At 40.4% G+C, this 22,284-nt stretch overlaps 1 protein-coding gene across 10 annotated transcripts in view; it reads left to right on the top strand.

Moving 5' to 3' along the window:
- SGMS1 (sphingomyelin synthase 1) overlaps positions 1 to 22,284 on the top strand; it is a 308,323-nt gene that overhangs the window by 134,366 nt on the left and 151,673 nt on the right. The gene's annotated exons all lie outside the window — the stretch shown is intronic.

The raw sequence follows: 22,284 nt of genomic DNA, 5'->3' as shown, positions 1-22,284 counted from the left end.
TAGATGCATGACTCAGCTTCTGAACTCAAAGTGTGTCGTTGTTCTCCTCACAGTTGAATAATTGATTACAGAAGGAAAAATAGTAATTCAGTGGGAAAACTGGACAACACCCAAAACACAAGGGATCAAAATTAACGTCACCCGTAAGAGGTAACGAGTGTCACGTGCCTCTGGATGTCATGCCTCAGCCAGAAGGGCCGAATCCAACTCCAGTTGTGAAGAAATACTAGAGTAATACTTGAGTGGAAGGATATTCTCTAAAATAATTGGATAATATCAATGAAATATGAAGTAAATATCAGAAATATCAATGGCGTGAAAATCAAAAGCTGGAGAACGGTTTCAGTTTAAAGGAAATTAAAGAGACCTAAGAGTTAAATACAGTTTGTCATCCTGTGCTGGGTCCTGGGGACGAGAAAACTTCCTTGAAGGACAAGAGGACAATTGATGAAACTGAACTGTGCAAAGGGGGCTAGGGAAACAGACTGAGCTAGAGAGTATCTACCTAATTGATAGGTGGATATTTGTCGGGATTCACAGGCTACATCTCTGGGTGGCTTGAGCCATGCCCAGGGCAGCAGATGAAAGATCTGCAGGAGCTGGAACCCTGGAGTGGGATTTCGGAGACCTGCCTCTGCTACTGCAGCTGTCGGGCCATGGTTGTTTCTCAGAGGTTGGAGTTCTGAGGCTCAGAGACTCTGGTTGTTACATAACTTAGAGCAGCAGACTTAGTCCCAGTGCTGTGAATTCTAGGCAGAGGTGATAGAAATACCTACAGGTTAACTGTGGCTGCCTCTGGGGGTGGGATTCACATTTGAAAAACCAATGAAGGAGGAAGCCGTAAAGACTGACTGACAGGGTATCCTGTTCGTTGGCACTGACATTCCTATTCTTGTTGGTTTCTGCTTGGTGGTCAAACCACAGTGAAAACTCAGAGGAAGATGGAGATACAGAGAAAAGCTGAGTATTGAAAACACAGTTTTGGGGAGAATGTACAGTCTTTCTCGCATTTACAATGGTGAAACTAATTGCAGGGGTTTATTTTCCAGGGCGTGTTTTGTCATCAGTAGCATTTCAGCCCAATTCCTTGTGCCTGGTGCCAGTGATCCCTGAGACCCAGTTATGATAGATATTCATTGACCATGAGCCTTTCTAGGATTGATAGTTCTTTGAGAATCAACTGGGATCCCTCATTAAATCTTCAACCACCAAATAAAGGGTTAAAAATTACATACCCATCTGCCTTTATTATTGAAATTATAAAATAATTTTAAGGCAATTTAAAGTAACAGTGGTTGAGGATTTCCTGTTGTGGAGCAGCTAAATGAACCTGACTAGTATGCATGAGGATGCGGATTTGACCCCTGGCCTCACTCTGGCAAGGATTCATTGCTGTGAGTTGTGGTGTACGTTGCACATGGCTCGGATCCTGCGTTGCCGTGGCTGTGGTGTAGGCTGGCAGCTGTAGCTCCGATTCCACCTCTAGCCTGGGAACTTCGACGTGCCCAGGGTGCGGCCTTAGGGGGCTAGGGATGGAAATGCTATACAATTTAGTTGTTAAGATCGTTGTACAATTATAAATGTAATTGAGTAATAAAAAGTGCTATAAAAATAAATAAGTAAAAAAGTAACAATGGTTGAAACAGAGTTTCCTGGTTAAACCTGAACTAATAAACCTAAATAAACGCCATTGTTAGGGCATCCCATGTTTTGAAGCATTTCTTTGGGTGGGCGGGAGGAGGAGATAAGTACGAGCTTGTAGTAGCTAAGATGGGGAGATGAAGACTATCTGGAAACCTGAGCCAGTAACGTAATGAGGTGTTATTTTGTCTGAATATTTCTCAGTGGAGTACATAAAGTGATGTTTCCAAATGTTAAAGTCTAATTTACAGTGCATCATAATATTAATAGAACCCCAATCAGAATCCTCTATAGAGATTAAAAGTGGTAATAAATGTAGAGTGCTTAAAAAGATGCCTGATGCCCGTTGTGTGCACATGCCCTGAGCGGTCTTGAAGTGTTTTGATGATGAATTTGCACCTTTTTGATTTAACTTTTATTTTAAACTTCATTCCCATTTGTTTGGTTTGCTTAAATTTGAAGTATGCGCACATCTTTTCCAGCTGCGTCAGGTTCTCAAGTGTTTTTATATGTTAATGTAATTTATCAGTAAATCGGTAGAAGCATTAGTAACCAACGGCTGTTATTTAATGGGAATTTGGGTTAAATGATTTCTATGTCTTTCCCTTCAGTTCTGTGAATTTAAGAAGCCAGATAAAGACATAAAGTAAAAAGTACCTAGAGAGGTTTCGACAGATAAAACTTCTTTTTTTTTTTTTCATATAGAATGAGAATTTAGCCTAAGCCATACTTGAGAAGATAGCCATTTGGCATTAACTCTTTAATTAATTGAGAGAACAGAGAAAAACAATCTTATCTCAACGTGTGCTTTACCTTGTTGCTGTAAATAAGTGTAATTTAAAATATGTGGCAAGCTATTATCGCTTTTTCAAATTGTGAAAAAAGGTGCGGTTTTGTGCTGCTACCACTGCTAAGTTTCTGATATCCTGCCTACTCTGGAGAAGAATATTTATGTTTATATATTTTTAAATTAGCAAATGCTATCTGATGGCTTAGGGGGTTAAGGATCTGGCATTGTCGCTGCTGTGGCTTGGGTCACAGCTGTGGCACAGGTTCTGTCCTTGGCCTGGGAACTTTGACATGCTGCAGATGGGGCCACAAAAATTAAAAAGAAAGAAAATGCTATCTTGCTACAATAACATACCTTTGAGGTTTGAGGAGTATGTGTATAAATTGTGTCGAGCAGGATTATCTGAATACATGACGAAAGGCTATGCACATACAAAATGCTAAATATGAGATCTTTTTGTGACTTACCTCATAGTCGTATTCTAGTAATAAGAGCCTTCTCCTCCTTATCATCATCTGTCATTCTTTGTGTTTGTTAGGTGCCAAGCCCCTGCTAAGTACTTTATATAGTTTTGCAGTTAGATTTTCCCACAACTTTAAGAAATGGGCATTCACAGCTCCATTTTATAAATGAGGAAACTGAGGATTAGTGGCAGTTTCAGGTTTTAATATAGGATGGTTTTGGGTCCAAAGCTTTTTTATCTTAGCAGTGCGTCTCAGAAGATGAATATTCAGCACACTCATGAGAATCAGATTTGCTAACGTTCTTAGCCAACTGCATAAGTGGGATAAAATTTTCATTCAATTAACCAGTTTTAAAGTTAAAAATATAAGGGGTTGCCATTAGAGTAGTTACTATCATAAGAAAGGAAGGGAGGGAGGGAGGAAGAAAGAAGAAAACCCAGAGAATAACAAGTGTTGACAAGGATGTGGAGAAATTGGAACCCTTTTGCAATGCTGGGGATGGTGCCACTACTTTGGAAAACAGTATGGTAATTCCTTTAAAAAAATTAAAAATGGAACTACCATGTAATCTAGAAACCTCAGTTCTAGAATTGAAAGCAGAATCTTGAAGAGATACTTGCACACCTATGTTTCGTAGTAGCATTATTCACAATGGCTGAGAGACCAATTGATGGATGAGTGGATAAACAGAACGTGGTATATACCCACAGCAGAATGTTATTCAGCCTTGACAAGGAAGGGAATTTTGACACATGTAACAACATGGATGAACTAATGTTATGCTGAGTGAAATAAGCCTGTCACAAGAGGCCAAACACTGTATGAGTCCATTTATATGTGGTACCTAGAATAGAGTTCTAGAGACAGAAAGCTAGAAAGGTTGTTTCCAGGCCTGGAGGGTGGGGCTGGGGAGAAGGAACAGAGAGCTAGTGTGTGTGGGCACAGAGTTTCAGTCTGGGTTGATGAAAATGCTGGAGATGGATGGTGGTGATGTTGCACAGCAACGTGAATGTTCTTTCTGCTGTTGGACTATACTCAGAAGTGGTTAAGATGGTAAATTTTATGTGTATTATATCACAATTTGAAATATTTGTTTTTAAAAAGGGGGAGGAAAGTATTGAAGCGATTGCCTATGAACTCTTTTCTGGGAAGGAGAAAAGGAATTTTTACCTTACATTTCTCAGGTTAAGGTATTCCAGCCCACACAAACAGCATTCCTTGGAGAAGCAAGGGTGGTGGGAAATCAATGAGACCTTGAGTTTTGTTTCCCTAACCCCCAACTTGCTTGTATTGTAGTCTTTGCTCTCTTCATCTTGTCCAAGGCAAAATGAATGGACTTTTCTTAGAAACTGAATTCTTTGGAGGGTGATACCCCATACTTTCACTCCCAGCACTTTGGCGGCATCTTTCTCAGCCTGAGAGGAAAAGTCAAGGGCTTGCATTCAAATAGGTAAATGAGATGTTTCCAGAAGTGAAACCTGTAACCAAGAGTCATGCTAACCGAGATTTAGTTAAGCCTGGCTTTTGATGGTAGGTGGATGAATCACCTGGTCTGAACAGATCAACTGAAGGATGTGAGATTTAATACCCAGTTACCTTTGGGCTCATCTTACAGAATCTTATGGGTTCCTTTCAATTCCACATGGAAAAGTTTAATGTAATGGGGCAGTGAAGCTGTGTTTTTCTGACTTCCAAGTTTAACATTCTTGTAGTCATGTGTATTGTAGTACTTGGAAAGAGGGGTCGTGATGTTTTTTGTTGGTTGACAGCTGTTTGAGTTGTCACCAGGCCGGTAGTATAATGGTGAAGGTGAATGGAGCGCACACACTCTTGCAGAATGGTCCCTATTAGGCATCTTCCTATTTGTAAGTGCAACGAGTTCAACAAAGTATTGGGAGCATCTGGCAAAGGACTTTTCCCTATTTGGGGGGCGAGCAGTGTGGATGGAGCCAGAGTGCTCCTAGTTAAAGTGCTACCTGGGGAAGTGGCACCTGGGCTTCTGGACTTCATTCTAACAACAATAGGTGGTGGGGCGGTGGGGTGGTGGGGGGAGTGTTGTCATTTTTCAGTGGAGAGAGGAGAGTAGATTAAACAGGGTTGTAAAACCCCTCCCCCCATGTACTACTGAATAGAAGCTAGAATGGAATTAGGGAAACCAAATAGGAGGCCTAATTCCAGTAAGGAATTAGGATTGTATCTAAAGATGATGGTACTAGATGCTGACATGCATGGAGGGCTACCTATGTGCCAGAAGCCTTACTTGCCTTAGCCTCACTCTGTGAGCAACAGGTGGCTGCATTACTACTATCTGTTTTGCAGATGAGGAAATAAGGAACAAAGAGGCTGATTCATTTGCTTAAGATCACAAAGCTTGGACTGAATGGATCCCGGATGGTGGGCAGGCCTAGGAGCTGGTAGAAAGGAGCTGTTTTAATTCTCCCCAAGCCATGTGACACCAGGAATGTAGTGTAGGAAGTTTGCAGGGGTGGCTGATTGCCTTTCAGTTGGGGTCCAAGAGCCTTGGGCCATCCCTGGCCATGCCTCTTCCTTCTTGGGATAGATACAGCTGTTGTCCAGTCTCAGCTGAGCTGGCCCAGGTTTTGAGGAGGAACGGGCTGGCTGGGGGCATGTGCTGGAGCTATGTACTCCCAGGTGCCTGGTTGCTTTTCTGGATGTGGGGGTGGGGGCGGCAGTGGAGCACACAGTGTGATTCTGATTAGTGAGTGAGCTGTATGAGGGTATTTATTGATGTGAGTAGGTTCTTCCAGTCCCCTAGTTTGATTGAGGGATAAACAACTGACAGGCAAGCAGGAGAGTGCTTTTTGTGATGTTTACTTTACGGAAGACACTTTACTTGGCGCCATAACCTGCTTGACGGTAGAGGCAGCAAGAAATTCCGAGCCATTAAAGAATTATTTATACCAGAATACAAAATCAGCCTTTTTAAGTGTGTTGTAGGCCTGTTTTCTGCAGGTGTCTGTGGAAAGTATGTGCCTCATCTGCAAAAATTTAGGAAAGGTGGTTAGTTTTGTAGAGAAGCAAGGAACTGTAATTTTCCACTGTGTTTTAAAAATCCACCTGCCTTGGTCATGCTTATCATTTAATGTGCTGGATTCAGCATTAAAGAAAATCAACAGGTAGGGAGCCTCTGTTGTTTTACTAAGAAGGTTAAACTTGTAGTTTCTTTTTTTAAAATTAAAAATGAAATATATGCACATGGGAGTTCCCGACATGGCTCAGTGGAAACAAATTCGACTACTGTCCCTGAGGTTGCGGGTTTGATCCCAGTGGGTTAAGGATCCAGTGTTGCCATGAGCTGTGGTGTAGGACACAGACTTGGCTTGGATCTGGCGTTGCTGTGGCTGTGGTGTAGGCGAGCAGCTGTAGCTCTGATTCGACTCCTAGCCTGGGAACTTCCATATGCCATGGGCGCAGCTCTAAAAAGACCAAAGGGGAAAAAAAAAAAAAAAGAAAGAAAGAAATATATGCACATGGTTTTAAAAATACCCCAAGCATCATAAGGGATGTAGAAATTCTCCTTTCATTCTAGTCTTCCCTTTTCTTCCTCAGAGGTGGTTTCAGTTTGCTTGTGTATTCTTCACATATGGTCTTGTGCAAATGTAAGCGTATTCTGTACACACTATGCACACTGTTCTATGCTTTGTCCTTTTCATTGTGCATTACTTCTTGGAGATGATTTCATATTAGCACTTACAAATCTATCCCATTTGTTTTAATAGCTACACAATTCCAGTGTATGGAGTGACCAGAACTTATTAAACTAGCCCCATTTAGACCTTAATGCTTTTATAAAAAATACTGAGAAATCTATCCTTATATGTCCTTCATTATTTCACACACGTGAGTATATTTGTAGAATAAATTTCTCTTTCAAAGTATATTTAGATTTGAGATCTTAGGAGGCTTACTCTTAGGCTTAGTAAACCTAGAATTTGAACATCTTTTGTGTGAAAGAACAGTCATTTTTGAGAATTTAGCTTAACATGATTTTTCATCCTGCCAGCAGTTGTGAGAAGATGCTGATTAAATATATCACATCTATTTAAACATTTACTCCTAAAAGTAAGATATTTTTCAACCAAATGTTATTTCGGGCGGGTACAATTTAGTCATTAATTAAGGCCCTCCCTTGACAGAGCACAATCTTGATTCTGAGCCCCAGCATCCCATTAAAATCCAAGAGCTGTAAGCTCAGCCTGCTGAGCATGGGGGCCATTCACTTCCCTGGATGAGAAACTTTGTGATGCTGGAATATGGGGAATGTATGAGTGTCTGATAGTGGAAAGTCTTAAGCTTCTGAGGGACCTGCCACTTATTGTAGCCAAAGGATTGTGTTGTTGCTCTGTTGTTCATTCTCACTTGTGTGTTACCAGTTCATGAGGTATTTTTCTGTCGGCTTCATGCATGTTAAACCATAGGTGGGGTGGGGCTTAGCCTTCTTACCAATGTCAATGCATTTCTGCCAATGAGAGTTGTTATTTCTCACCATCTTTGCAAAGTTAAATCTCATTAGGAGGTTGTGAGGAGTTTAAAGAAACTGATACTGGGCTTTTGTTTTTGTTTATGTTTATATTTAGATTTTTCAATGTTTAACCAAGAGTCTGGAGCCTGGCTTTTGCCATTTAATCCTCTAGACTATTAATTATATTGTGGGACACACCTGGAAACCTCTCTGTGTACTGTGTCTCATTATTCAATGCTATTAATGTGTCTTTATAAAAAAACCCACTAACATGTAGATTGTTTTGAAAGACAGTTTGCTAAAATGTCAATTAATACGATAAAGAATAAGCCCGATTTCTTTTTTACTGATTGGTCTTGTCAGTGGTGATCTGAGACAAGTGTAGTTACTAAGCTTTGGAAATTGTGCCTCTGGGTTCTGTAATGTGGTCTTGCATGGCCATGGAGTCAGCGTATACATTAAACACCTATTAATAATTAGCCCTGTGCTAATTATAACAATAGCTAAAATGCATTGAGCCACAACTCATCAAAGCCCTGTACCTTTCCTGCCTGAGTTTTATGGATAAGGAAACTGAAGAGGTTAAGCTGAACATACCAGGGCTTGTATATGTGGAAGTTTGTGGGTGTAGATCCAGGATTTGAATGGGGCAGTTTGCTCCCAGGCCCACCATGATATTATACATCTGTCTCCAAAAGAACCTTTTGAGGTTGATAATTATATTCCCATTAACCTTCAGGGAGCTCAAGGCTCAGAGTTAAATGACTTAACCACAGGTCATTAAAGGTCATAGCTAATAAGAAACCATATGATCTGAAATCCAGATTCTTCCCTGTTGCTCACAGTTGTTATTTAAGGCAGGACCTCATGTGTGGGCCTGTGCCACGTATTTCTGGACATTTAGCTTCCTTGGAACCAAGCACTAAATTCCAGTATGGACCTCAGTGACTGTGCCATCCAATAATATCCCCACGTATTTCTAATGTCTTCTAGGTACGTGTCATATTTACATTTCTTAATTTCAAACTTGTCTCTTATCATTAGATTACATTGCCTCCCATGGCAATTTTTTAATCAACAGTAATCAAACTCAACTCCTGCTCATAATTTGGAATAGTTAGAATAATTGTAATAATTGTAAATGCAAATCATTTCAATACAAAATCACAGATGAGTGCATCTCACCCAGATCCCTGTCTTAGAAATTAAATGCACGGTACACACACACACACACACACACACACACCCTGAAGCACAGAGGTGGCTGAAAAGCCTTTCTCAAAGTCAAAAAATAAATTGGCAGCTGACTGAACTCAACCCCTACTAGGAAGGTGCCGATTGGCATTTCTTCGAATTACTGGTTTGCTTCAGGCAAATGTGTTCAACTGAGCTTTGTTTATTTTCTGATGAGTGATTTTGACCTTTCAAAGGGAGACTTTTGGAGGGTGGATATAATTGAGTTGAAATGGCACACCAGGGAACTGCAGGACAAATTTGTGGCTATTTTGGACAAGTTGTTTCGCACATGGTCTTTCCCTTCTGTGGTTTTAGAATGCTGACGAAACTGGATGCTCCTGAGGCAGTTTGTCACTATTACCCTAGTAGGTGTTTGTGCAGGCTTCCCTCAAATTCAAATAGAATAAGAGGCAGGCTGCATAATCTCATACTAATAATAATACTCAAAATAATCTCATGCTAATCCTGATGGTTCTCATGGAGGGAAAGAGCTTTTGGTGAATGAAAAACGTTATTGTTTGAGAACATTCACTTGTTCAGAAAATTTGCTCAATGCTTGTTTTGTGGCAGGTAAAGTTTTAATATCTGTGAAGGGATTGGGTATAGATTTTGCCTGTCATTTGTTGTGCTGATTGTTTCCAAACTCCCTTTCTGTATCTTCAGTAAAAGATAATTTTTAAAGGTCACTTGCATATATCCCCTTAGGACACTGTACAACTGTATTGTCCATTGTATAGGACCAGGGTTAGAGGTTAGTTCTGGTAAATATACACTTCTCGTTGCCTGATGGTATCAGCCTCTTTCACTTAATCATATGCCTCTAGAATATGACATGTGTTTTTGGGAACAGATTTAATGAAGAGGTTGATTCATTATGCAGGAGGGTCATCAGATGATTGTATCTTTTTTAAAAGGTATCTTTAATCTCACAGAATGCTTGGGCCTCAAATTTGGGTCTTAATTAATCAGGTAAGTCACAGGGCTTGAGGAAACTGTGATCAATGCAGAAATGTCTTCTGATGAAGGACGGCAGAAAATTTGCAGTTGTTGGAGTAAACTTTTTCCAGATACTCTTATACAAATTTGGAGGTGTTGAGGGATATGCATTTCTTACTGACTGTGGGAAAGAAAAGTTCATTAAAACTGTTGACACAGACTTTTCATTAGCTCAGAAATAATGGAAGTTGTTTGGAAATCACCCAAGTCATAGTAACAGGAAAAAGAATTCTTTCATTCTCATCCTCCTCCTCTTCCTCTATTACCATTCCTATTGAGAGAGTAGGGGAAAACCTGTTTGAATTAATAACTCACTTGGCACACAGACTGGGTTGAGAGCTATTTTATGTCTCTTTTACTTTCATGAGGAAGAGACCACTGATTAAAAAGCTTGATGTTGAAAAACTCTTTAAAGAAAAAAAAAAAAAAAAAAACCAAAAACTAATGAAACAGATCAGACATAGGGCATTTCCTGGAGTCATTCATCCTGATTTGTGTACATATGATTTGCACCCAGAACTATAATGTATTATGGTAATCGATGTTCTTAATGATGACCTTTGACTCATGACAGCCATGTGAAACTGGGTTCTGGGAACTCTACTTGTTTTAAAAAAAAAAAAAAAAAAGGAAATAACCCAAGTAGTGTGTTTAAGGATGTAGGAAAATGTTTAGTTTTCACAAGTTACACAGTAGTATGCATGTGTGTATTTGGTAAAACCCAGTGCATTTTCCAAAATTTTACAGTGAACCTGGGTAACTCTTATAAAAAAATATTATTAGAAGTTGTGGGGAAATTCCTAATTCTCCATTGAACAGTGAGTCACCTACCTTTCAAAATAGAGGAGGGGGCAGAAGGCAAAGATGTAGAAGAATATTTAATTGTTTAACAGCCTGGAAACATGTCCATGTGTTGTGATATGAAAAGTGATTATGAAACAGTAGGTATAGTCCTAAATTTATAAAATGAATGAATTCGTAAGACAAGTATACAAAAAATGTGTATAAAAAGTATATAAAGTATACACAATTATGCAAAAAACATACAAAAATTATACAGGAAGTAAAGAAAATATTTATTTAACACTATATATGTATTTATCAGTAGATCACACAAAAATCCTTATCTCTCTGTTGTCCTAAAGAAGGGCTAGGGGAGTCCCATCATGGTGCTGTGGAAACGAATCCGACTAGGAACCATGAGGTTTCGGGTTTGATCCCTCACCTCTCTCAGTGGGTTAAGGATCTGGTGTTGCCGTGAGCTGTGGTGTACAGCAGCTGTAGCTCTGATTTTACCCCAGCCTGGGAACCTCCATATGCCACAGGTGTGGCCCTAAAAAGGACAAAAGACAAAACAAACAAACAAACAAATAAATAAAGAGGGACCAGGAAGAAATATTTCAAAATGGTAAGTGATTCTGACTGAGGGCCAAGGTTATTGGTGATTTTTCTTGTCTGTGTGTATTTTTGTTTTCTACTATCATCCAGTGACCATCTGTTACTTTTGCAAACAGGGGGAAAGTAAGAAAAAAAAAATGTAGTACATTTCAGAACTATTTTCACTTACTGAAACGGAAGACAAAAAATTAGCCCAGAAGGTTACTTTTCTTTTATTTCAGCAGTTAAGTCTCCATTTTATTGTTTGATTACTGAGCCATTTGAGGATTTTTGTTTTAACCAGACCTCCTAAAGAAGGAGACGCTTTGTAGCCCATGGTTGTTACTACTTGAATGATGAAGACTTAAAGCATGGGGCAGTGAGTGAGTGGATGAATGATTCTTGGGCAGTTCTTCCTGTCCTCAGATGACACTTGGGAGGCGAGGCTCCCTTTGTCTTTGCTTGTGGCTGGCCTGGATGGATGCTCTACTCTTGGCTGAAGAAGCCATCCAGCCAAGGAAATTCAAGAGCCAAGCCAAGTGCATCATTTTTCCCTAGGATGTTAATTTCTAAGATCGAGTCCTTGGAGTTCCCAGAAGCAAAATATGTGATGTTACTGTGGCCTTTTCTTGGAGATTCCCGGTGCTTATTAGCATATTTAGGGTTCTGAGAAATTCTGGAGCAGAGAAGCAAAGGAAACTGCTGCCCAAGAACTTTTCTTTCTTTTTTTTTTTTTTTTGTCTTTTTCAGGGCTGCGCCCGTGGCATATGGAGGTTCCCAGGCTGAATTGGAGCTACAGCTGCCGGCCTACACCACAGTCACAGCTACGCAGGATCCGAGCTGCATCTGCAACCTACACCACAGCTCATGGCAATGCCAGATCTTTAACCCACTGAGAGTGGCCAGGGATTGAATCCGAAACCTCATGGTTACCAGTTGGGTTCATTAACCACTGAGCCACAACAGGAACTCCCCAAGAACAGTTTTGAAAAAGTGAAATTTGACTGACTACTAGGGAGTGGAGAGCCGGGTGGATGGGCCCCCGAAAGGAAAGAGTAGTTATTGAGGAGGAGGAAGAGTCTGCACACTAAGGGGGTCCCTGCATAGATCTGGGAATGACATGAAACTTGGATTCTCTAAATCTAAGGATGCGGTTTCAGTAGGAGCAGTTTTATATGTTGCATGGAGCTTTAAATGGTTTTCTGAATAGTTATCAAAGCCTTGAAAAATGTTTCACTCACATTTTATAAATTACATAAACTTATTTTTAGTTTTAGTAGGAGACTATTTGCAAGTTGTGATTTCTACTGTGTAAATCCTAAGTGGAAATATATTTTCATGCATTAGATTTACTTATACATCAAGAAACTCCTATTCATTTTCAGTTGATGGTTTTTTAAAAAACATTTAAAAAAATGAATGATACATTTACTCCTACTCATTGTTTCTGTAAAGCAGAATCATTTGGCCCTGTTTTCTGCCAATGTCGGTGGTTTTTCTTTTAAAGCAGTCAGATCAAGCAATGAATAGAGACCCTTAAGCCCCGTATTTTGAGGAGTTTAAAGACTCTGAGAACTAAAAATATTTTGCCTACATGTATGTGTATCACTTGCAAATTTAGAGGTGTAGCTATTTAGTTCAGAAATTTTAAGGACAAGATAAGAGCAACAGATTACAATTAAGATTATTATTTTTTTCTTAATAAATGAGTTTGCTTTACATTCTAGGCTGTGTCCCACCTGTTTTCACCATATGGATCTGACTGTAATTTTTAGCTGTGTTTTTCACACACACACACACACACACACACACACACACACACACACAATTTTCTGCATGCATTTCCTTGGATTTTATTTACATTGGATCCATTAAGAAGTGGATGCATGATCTGCATCTATAAGGGCCTTATGCAGGTTGTTATCCCCTGTTGTCCATTGCTGTAAGTGATAGTAAGCACTCTGCTAGGTGTTTGTGACAGTGATTTTTAAAGTGGATCATCTGTCACTTATATCTGGAATCTAATATATGGCACAAATGAACCTTTCCACAGAAAAGGAACTCATGGACTTGGAGAACAGACTTGGTTGCCAAAGGGGAGGGGGAGGGAGTGGGTTGGACTGGGAATCTGGGGTTAATAGATGCAAACTATTGCATTTGGAGTGGATAAGCAATGAGATCCTGCTGTATAGCACAGGGAACTATATCCATTCACTTGTGATGGAACATGATGGAGGATAATGTGAGGAAAAGAATATATATAATGACTGGGTCACTGCTGTACAGTAGAAAATAACAACACTGTAAATCAAGTATAATGGAAAAAATAAAAAATCACAAAATTAAAAAAAAAAAAGGATCATCATTGCTAAAGAGTCATTTTGCAATGCTAAAGAATTCTCTTGTGGTGCAGAGAGTTAAGGAGCCAGTATTGTCTCTGTGGTGGCTCAGGTTGTCACTGCAGTGACCTAGGTTGCTACTGTGGCACAGGTTTGATCCCTGGACTGGAACTTCCACATGCCTCAGGTGTGGCCAATAAAAGAGGGAAAAAAAAGTAATCTTCAAAAAGTTACAAAGTGTTGCATGCAGGTATAAAATGAATGCATCCTCATAGTTTTTATTCAATGTATGGAGTTAAAGGAGAATTTGAAGAATTGAAAAAAATAGGAATGCTATAATTCATTATAGCATTTTGTTATAATGATAACAAATTTGGTTTAAAAAGAGCAAAAAATAAAAAAAAAATAAAAAAGGTGTTCCCATTGTGGCACAGCAGGTTAAGAACCCAACTAGTATCCATGAGGATACGGGTTCGATCCCTACCCTTGCACAGTGGGTTCAGGATTCTGAGTTGCTGTGGCTGTAGCTGCGATTAGACCCCTTAGCCTGAGAACATCTGTATGCTATGGATGAGGCCCTAAAAAAATAAAAAATAAAATAAAAAGAGCAATGAAATGTAACATTTGGGTTATCTTTCCTTCAGGACAGATCACGTTTTATTTGCATTACACCGCGGATAAGAATTACTGGGAACTGCGGTCAGTTTTATAGAGTTGTAAAGTAACAGTTAGTCAAAGGTGCATAGTCCTACTGATTCAGAAAATCCCTGGACAGCCCTGTAGGTGATGTCAAGCACCCACTGAAGGGAGGGACATCTGGGAATGTCTTTTGCCTGTTTCAAAGTCTTGGACAATTTTTCTTGAAATCATTTAAAAACTATTTCCCCAGCAGTTTTGTGTGTTGAATGTTCACACTTTTAGACTCTTGGGATAAATGCCTTTCTAATTTGTTAAAAACTGACAAAAATATTTAAGGTTCCTTTCGCTCAAGACAAGGTAGAGGAGAGAAGGAGGTAATCAGGATGTGGATCTCTTGATAATCCCGGCTTACGCACTGGTGGGGGTTCAGTGCTCACTTTCTAGGACAGACTTGGCCCATGACACATTCCCTGACCCCCAGTGTGCCTCTTGACCTTTTATCCCAACATCTAACTGGCAGTTTCCTTTAGAGTTTCTTAATCTTGGTGGGGGGTTTTTTTGTGGTTTTTTTTTGTTTTTTTTTTTTTTTTTTTTTTGTCTTTTTGCCTTTTCTAGGGCCGATCCTATGGCATATGGAGGTTCCCAGGCTAGGGGTCTAATCGGAGCTGTAGCCACCGGCCTACACCAGAGCCACAGCAACGCGGGATCCGAGCCGCCTCTGCAGCCTACACCACAGCTCATGGCAACACCAGATCCTTAACCCACTGAGCAAGGCCAGGGACCGAACCCACAACCACATGGTTCCTAGTCAGATTCATTAAGCACTGTGCCACGATGGGAACTCCTTAATCTTGGTTTTTGAGACAGAGAATCTGATGGCTGGCTCCACCTTTTTAGCCAATAATCACAAGTCTTAGGCACAAGGCCAGCCTGAGAAGGGCTGCCTTTTGGTCAGGTGTTTTCCCAGGAGCAATCCAGGATGGCCGTGTGTGGGGACGAGAATTATGTGATAGTGTAGATGGCCACCGAAAAGCAGCTGAGCCTGAGGGTGGTAGAATCCCCCAGAAATAGGAGTGGGTGTGATACTGTGATGTCTCTACTGCAAAGTCAGTTGAGTAAATTAGCTGATTCTTGTTTTAAAAAGTGTTTCTCATAATCTGCTTTAGAACTGAATTTAATTGTTTCTGTATTAGATAGATCTGTATTAGATACATTTGGGATTTCTCTTCAGCTCATTTTATATTCTTGTCAGCCAGCTAAAATTTGCCCTTTTTAGGAACACAAAAGACAGCTTTTGTGTCCTGCAGCGTTTATTATGGTGGCTTGGTTTGACAATACATGCTGAGTGTCTTTGATAGCCTTAATGTTACTTTAAAGCATTTAAAAAGGAAATTAGGAAATTCTCATTGTTGTGAGTTTCTTTAATTTCCAGTAAATATTTGTTCTTCTGAATATCTGAAAAGAATCCAGACACAGAAGGCAGAGGATTTGGATTAATTTTTAAAGTATTTATATTTTATGTTGATATATGGCATAACATATATTATGAGACTTTTTTTTTTTAGAGCCACATCTGCTAGGGGTGGAATTGGAGCTGTAGCTGCCAGCCTACACCACAGCCACAGCAACGTAGGATCTGAGCCACATCTGTGACCTATACCACAGGTCATGGCAATAGCAGATCCTTAACCCACTGAAAAAGACTGGGGATCAAACTCTCATCCTCATGGATACTAGTCAGATTCATTAACCATTGAGTCACAACAGGAACTCCTATTATGAGACTTTTTAACTAATTAGGGAGGTAGTGTGAGGGAGTCTTTCAAAGGGAGGCTACTTAGACATCAGTAGATTAGGCATAGTTTAGGTAATTATTTTAAAGGCATTATAGTTTTTGATCCTACTTTAGTTGAAAGGTGTTTTTTTGATAGTGACATAAGACTATGTAAAGATGGTTTTACATAATACTAAAATATTACGTGGATGTAATTACAAATCCATAATTTATTGGTGTGCATGTAATATTTTGAGAAAAAATTTTTAAATGATGTTTTTCCATTATAGTTGGTTTATAGTGTTCTGTCAATTTTCTATTGTACAGCAAAGTGACCCAGTCACACATAACATTTATACAGTCGTTTTCTCACATTATTCTCTGTCACGCTCCATCACAAGTGGCTAGATATAGTTCCCAGTGCTATACAGCAGGATCTCATTGCCTATCCATTCCAAAGGCAATAGTTTGCATCTGTTAACTCCAGATGAGAAAAAGTTCTTAAAGTCAGAAAAGAGCATGTAGACAAGTCCTTCATTATTGCAAATATGTTTATTTCCATTGTTCTTACTAAGCCAGGCAACAGGCATGGACTAATGATGTGGGGAGCAGGGAGGTTGAAGGACGCAGTAGGGAATTGCAAGGGCAAACACTTAGCAGTGAGTACAACTTTTGAAGGTGGGCAGAAATGCAGTTTGAGTAATAATGACTAAGTGTGAAAAGTGAGGTGGGTGAACTGAGAGCTTGATTTGATATAATTGGTAACAGAGGAACATGATTGAGTTTTGTTGGGTGCTTAACCAATGTTTGCCCTAGTTACTGAGAGCAGTATATAAACACAGATGAAGTATGGCTCTTGCCATTAAGGAGCTGTGATTAAACACATTTGAGGAAGATTATATTGGCATATCTATGGGTAGGAATTTAAAATAATAACCAAAACTCATCTCCATAAAGTAGTGTCAGGGCATTGCTTATGGGGGCCCTTGATAACAGGACCTGTGATATCAGAAAATGACTTCAATTTGTGTGTTTCTCAGTAAAAGTTCTAGGAACTTGAGACTCTTCTGGGCATCCTGCAAAAGGTAAAATAGGGATTGAGCACTGTCTTTGGGGCACGATGCAGGGTATCTGAAGATTTAATTAGAATAAAAAAATAATGTTTGAAAGCCCTTTTCTGAGTCCCATACACTCTAGTTTCCATCAGGAAAAGGGAGAAGGCATTTGCCAGACTCCCAGTCTTGTTTTAAGGATTCAAATGGGATCCGTAACATGTCTAGGAATTGTGCCTGGCCCCTACCAGGACGGTACTTGTGTTTTTTGATATTGCTCTTTACTTCCAAGGTATGTAAATACTGGCTTATGGGGGGTTTTCTCTGCAAAACTATGAATTCTTTCAGGGAAGCCACTCTTTTATCTCTGTATAATCCCACTTAATAAATGTTGCCTGAATAAAGGGATGAAGTACATGTCTTTCCCTCAGGCTAAGGAAGGCATTGGTTCCTGTTGGAGAAGCGGGGAGGTGCAGTTGTTTGCCTTGAGGTCACAGATCTTTAGGATTAGCTTCTAAACTTTCACCACTGTCTCACTTTGTGGTATTAAGTTCTCTTATCATTTCCTGGAGTACACAGTTGCTGTTACCCTTGGTCGATCTTGGGGGGTAACTAGTGCCTTGTGTTTGTGTGGTGTATTTCTCGGCAATTTCCCCCAATCCTCCCCCTTTAAATCCTCTCCTTCACTTCCCACGTTTTAGTAGACTACAATTTGTTCCCTTATTTTTTTTCTTCTAGGTGAACCTGTTCTTGTAATTTATCTATTCACGTGCTTTTTCCAGAGGAAGAGGGAAAAGGAAAGGGCATTTAAGAGAATTGGGAAGTTGAGAATTTAAGTTCCCAATTTAAGCTGGGAAGTTGCTAAACTCTCAGGGAAGTTAGTTAATGGCTGTTCTTTTTTGTTTTGTGTTTTCTTTCTTTAGTTTGTGTTTTCTTTTGTGTTTCTTTTGTATTTCATGTTTACTTCTTAGCCACACGGCTCAGAGAAAGAACTCTGTGATTGACCCAGGAGAAACAGGAGGTGTTGCAGATTGTGGCAAGGTGTGGGGAAGGGCTGGTGGAGACATTCAGTCTACAATTCTTGGTACTCTTTTAATCTGGAAAAAGAAAGCATGTCCTGTAGCAAAGGGGAGATTAGGACTTTCCTTGAGTGTGGTTGATGAAGAGCACTGGTCTCAGCTTCGAGCAGAAGCAAGCCTTGCGGTGTCTCCAGCAAGAGACTGCAACTTCCAGTCACCATAACTAGACAGGATGCCTGGGGCTTTGCAACTTTGAAGGCTTTGAAGATTGTAAAGGTTCTTCTCCAGGCCAAGAAAGAAGAAAAAAGTTCAGTTAAACTATGTTTACTGAGAGCTAGGCATGACGGGAAGAAAGGACTAACTTTGTACTTTGAATTTTGTGTTCTTAAACTAAGATTTAATTTACCTGACATGCCGTTTATGAGTGAGAATGAGGAAACTTTTAGTGGTTTTTACTATCTAATAAAATGTAATTTTAACAGATAATATAATAAAAGTAGAGAAAAGGTAATTATATCAATTTTGTGCTGTTATTGGTCTATCTGTATTATCAAGTCTAATTACACGCCATTTTCCCCCTGAGAAGAAGCAACTGAATTATAATAATGGAGTTTGGGACAGAGCTGCCAAAAAATAAAGCGTGGCTGCTGCAGTTTCTGTGTCACATGTCCATGATGACAGCTGATTCCGGCGTTGCCACCCAGAATTGTTTCCTGGGCAGCCTCTCCCTATCTATCTATCAGGCTGGCCCCCAAGTTGAAACCACCGCCCTTCCTGCCCAAGGAGGGAGTCATAAGCCTTGAAAGGCCTGGCCCTACAAACACAAACTTGAAAAGTGGAGTTTGCCGTGCCTTAGAGAATCTGTTCCTTCCTCAGCCTTGCTTTGTAGGCTCATTCCTTTTTACTTTGAGTCTTCTCTTTCTGTAGTGTGGTTTTTCCTGTGAGGAAGTTACCAGTTGTAAAAGCACAGGAGTTTGAGCATTGCTGTACCGGAACTATTGTGATTAAGGGAAGGGTACCTTACTGTCCTTGTTACTGAATTCAGGTTTGGCTGCTCTCCACTCAAAAGCCAATACTCCAGAGACAAATGTGGCTGGTTGGAAAGGAAAAGTCGCTTTATTCAGGAGGTAGGCAACCTGGGAAGAGGGTGGACTCATGCCCACAAAACAACTCTGTAGCTTCTGCTCCACCGTGAAAGTTTTTTTTTGTTGTTTGTTAGTTTTGTTTTTTTGCTTTTTAGGGCTACAGGTGCGGCATGCGGACGTTCCCATGCTAGGGGATGGGTTGAATGGGAGCTATAGCTGCTGTCCTACACCACAGCCACAGCAACGTCAGGTCTGAACTGCATCTGTGACTTAACACCACAACTCACGGCTACACTGGATCCTTAACCCACTGAGCAAGACCAGGGATTGAACCCACATCCTCATGGATCCTAGTTGGGTTCATTACTGCTGAGCCATGATGAGAACTCCATGAAAGTTTTTATAGGGAGAAAGGAAATTTAATCATTTGGGGATGGGGTCAGAGTGTTTGGTATTTTCTGCTATGTGCAGACTTTCTTCTGCTTGTTGGTAGTGAGGCAACAGGGCACTGTTCCAGGAATCTTGTGCTCTGCCTGAGGTTACCATCCTCCACCTGGGTGGAGGTCTTGGTTCCCGCACAAGAACTCAAGGTATTGTTATGTTTGTTCCATGATGAGGATCCAGGACCCTTCCTCTTGTTTCTTGACAGCTTCTCCTTTGTTTGTGCCTACTCTCCACTCTGATGATAATAACTGTTTGAATCTGCTCTTTGGAACTCAGGGAAGGTCAAGGTGGTTGAATGAAGCCTCTTTCCTACAAACAGGAAACAGGGAACACAGAGAGGTTCTGTACCTGGGAGGGCCCCACAGGGTCCTGTCATCCTCACTCCCCCCAGTATTCCTCTGAATGTCACTGGGTTAATGTCGACATCTTGCCACGGGTCTTAATTGAAACTTTAGAGCCACGGCCATGTAAGTATAATTAGGATAATTTTTTTTTCCTAGATGCTTTACTGTGGGAGGTGAGCATAGTTAACTCACTTACTTACTAGTCCCATAAAGAACTTCTCACGGTGTATTTTCACAGCATGTGTTTACTGTAAAATCAAGCCCTCAGCTTTTACTGTGCTTTCCTTGTGCTAGATCCCTTAGAAAGCCAGTCACCAGAGAGCCCTCAGCTGCTTTAGCAGTTATCTAATCTATAAAAAGAGTCCATCCAGACCTATTTTTGTTTCCTGTCCTCAAGCCACTGGCTAACAAGGCACTTCCCCCTGTCTCACAGGAGGAAGGCGTGTCCATATCCTTTGCTCAGGACACATCAAAAACAATTTGATACCAGAAAACAGTGAAAGAATGATGAAATGATTTGGAATTGAAAAGCGAATTTAGTTGTTTTCATCATTAAGCCAGAGTGATGTGTCCTTGGTATGCAACACACTTGATTTGGGACCCTTTCCTACTTCCTCAAATTATGATCTTGGAGAAGTTTGTGACCTTGGACAACCTTCTGACCTTGCACAGGGTGTGTAACTTGTTTGGGCCAATGTTTGCATTTGATAAATTGGTGATCCCAACACCTCCCCACTTGTAGGGTTCTTATAGGATTAAATGTGAAGACAGTTCATGATGTCTGATAATCATAGTTATTGCCACTGATATTATTTTGTACTTAGCAGTGAGGATACAAAAAGCCCGTTTTAGCTATGTGCCTTTTGCTATTTTTAGATATTTTATATCTTTTTTCTCTTAAGTAGCAGAATAGAAAGTTCCCTTTTTGAAGGGTGTTCCCAGTTTGGCCCCTGCTCTTTGAAAGTACTTATGACAGAATTAGATATTCATGCAGATGTGGTGTATCATTTGAAGGTGGCATTATCTCAGGTTCCTCAATAATTTTTGGTGGTAATTTGCCTTCTGCATCTGTGGCTTTCTCTGAGGGATGTCATGTTCTTTTGATTTCCCTCATTGCAGTGGGAAAGCGTATGAGTGAGAAAACAAGTTAGCATGTCAGAAATTTATACCTTGGCAAGTTTAAGCATTTCCTTCGAAACTTCTCCTTTGAGGTACAGAAAGATGAGTGTGCCTACTTTACAAGTAACAGAACCAGTCAACTTTGGGGTAATTCAGACTTTGTGGAACCTGAACTACTTGGTTCTTTTCCTTTAATGAAATGTGAGCTGGGACAATACGATATATTCTGAATCTAATTACAGTGGCTGCTTTTCTGTGAACATTGTCCTTTTTGTTTCAGATGTCTCTAGCCCTGGGTGGCTTACAAGTTGTAAAGATGAGCTGCTTTTTATCACCTACTAACTGTTCAACTTTGGACACTAAACTTTGCTTTGAGACTCAGTATCTTATCTGTCTATAGGCTGATAGGTTGTCTTCAGAGCAATTAGAAGATCAAAGGAGGTGGTGGTCTAGCTGTTAGACTAGTAGTAGACTAAACCTATTTTTTATTTTATAGGTGTTTCTGTACCTATTGGAAGGAGGTCCAAACTCCCTAGGCCCCCTCTGCTCCCACCTCCCATACTTCACTCCCAGCAGTACATTCAACCTGGACAATAAGGCCTTTCCCCTTCTATTTGTATCATAAAACAGCTTCAATTCCTACTATTGAAACTGACAGCACTAGTGGACTGAACCCGGCCAAAACCCAGATTGGGAATTGAACCCACATTTTGAATTAGAAGCACTCACCCGATGTCTGGACTCACTGAGGTTCAGGTTCATCTGGCCTCCGCCCAGAAGGAGTTCAATGAGAGACAAAGTGATAGGCAAGAAATAGATTTATTGAGATTGGACGCTTGTGAGAGATGCAAGCAGGCAGGCAAGGAGGCTCTGCCCCGAGGTTCTGGTGGGCTACAGTTTTATCATCCAAGGGGAGTCGGGGTTCGAAAAGACCTCCTCTTCCTCTTTCTTTAAGCAGTAGCTCCTCCTTAGTATCCAGTGAGGTGTGTATTCAAATCAGCAGAAGAGTGGTCCTCTAACTCCTGCCCTTCATCTGAATCTGAATGCGGGCGTCATCCCATCCCTAGCTCAACGACCTAAGGCAACTCTTATGCCTCCACTAGTCGGTCAATCCTGCCTTGTTCTGATGGCTTTTTTGAGCAATTTATTAACTTAACAGTGATCTCCCAAAGTCCCCTAAGTTCCGCTCTCTATCTCTGGTCACTTATTGGGACTTCTGTAACTACCTATGCCTATTCCATCCCTATCACCATCTCTGGAGACCTTGCAGGTTGACTTCAAACAACCGTCCAAAACACCTTCCTCAGGCATGTCAACATCTTTCTGAAATAATATTCTCTTGCAGTCTGTGACTACTTGTTCCTCTCTCCCTAAAACATTTTATTTTGGTCAGACAGATCCTTGATCCAGCAGGTAAATGAACGTGTGGCATTGGAAGTCAGAGAAGTGGTCAACTCTAGGGAGAGCGGTGGTTACACATTT

Source organism: Sus scrofa, chromosome 14 (assembly GCF_054392235.1).
Source record: "Sus scrofa isolate SSC_HxYL_T2T_F1_AM1 chromosome 14, Sscrofa_HxYL_maternal_Yorkshire_Landrace_v2.0, whole genome shotgun sequence".
Classification (NCBI taxonomy): Eukaryota; Metazoa; Chordata; class Mammalia; order Artiodactyla; family Suidae; genus Sus; species Sus scrofa.
This window is presented reverse-complemented; position numbering and strand designations above follow the sequence as displayed.